Source organism: Capsella rubella, unplaced genomic scaffold (genome assembly GCF_000375325.1).
Source record: "Capsella rubella cultivar Monte Gargano unplaced genomic scaffold, Caprub1_0 scaffold_4, whole genome shotgun sequence".
Classification (NCBI taxonomy): domain Eukaryota; kingdom Viridiplantae; phylum Streptophyta; class Magnoliopsida; order Brassicales; family Brassicaceae; genus Capsella; species Capsella rubella.
The window spans coordinates 6,681,069-6,681,691 of record NW_006238920.1 but is presented as its reverse complement, the minus strand read 5'-3'; the positions used below and the strand labels follow the sequence as shown (position 1 = coordinate 6,681,691).

Genomic DNA, 623 nt, shown 5'->3' with positions numbered 1-623 from the left:
AAATGAATTAAAAGAGTTTAGCAGGTTTGTCTAAATCGTATCACCACAAGTTGAAGTGAAGCGTACGTGTAAAACAGCAAGCCTAGTTGCCCAGATTCTGGAACACCTCTTTGAAGACAACGTTCTTTGTCTGTCTGTCAACCTTCCCTTCTTTGTTGACGATTAAGATTTTTAATCCTTTCTTCGAAGTTACCCTAGATAAAGCAACATACAACTGACCATGAGAAAAAATTGGTTTAGGCAAATATATACCCACATGCTCTAGAGATTGTCCTTGGCTTTTGTTGATAGTCATAGCAAACGCTACAGAAAGTGGAAATTGTCTTCGTCTCATCTTGAATGGTAATTTGGTGTCCGATGGTGTAACAACAACCTGTGGAATTAAGACTATGTCTCCAATCCGATCACCTGTGATAACTTTTGCTTCAACAACACGATTAGCCATTTGCGTTATCTGAAGCCTAGTCCCATTGCATAATCCACCTTTAGGATCAATATTCCTAAGCAACATAACAGGAGCTCCTATTTTCAATCGTAAAGCATGATGAGGCAAACCTGAGAGCTTGATACTATTCAAAAAATCGTAAACTTAGCCAAAGACAAAAAGTTTGAATCAGAAACCG

At 38.4% G+C, this 623-nt stretch overlaps 1 long non-coding RNA gene across 5 annotated transcripts in view; it reads left to right on the top strand.

Moving 5' to 3' along the window:
* The window catches only part of LOC111831000, a 2,943-nt gene that overhangs the window by 1,167 nt on the left and 1,153 nt on the right, over positions 1-623 (top strand). For 3 of the 5 annotated variants that reach the window (XR_002834288.1, XR_002834285.1, XR_002834287.1), the window contains exon 6: positions 25-605. The exons of 1 other annotated variant lie outside the window; for it this stretch is intronic. This is a non-coding gene — a long non-coding RNA (uncharacterized LOC111831000). Of the gene's footprint in view, positions 1-24; positions 608-623 lie in introns of those variants that run through there. One more of the 5 variants, XR_002834289.1, reaches the window with a different exon arrangement.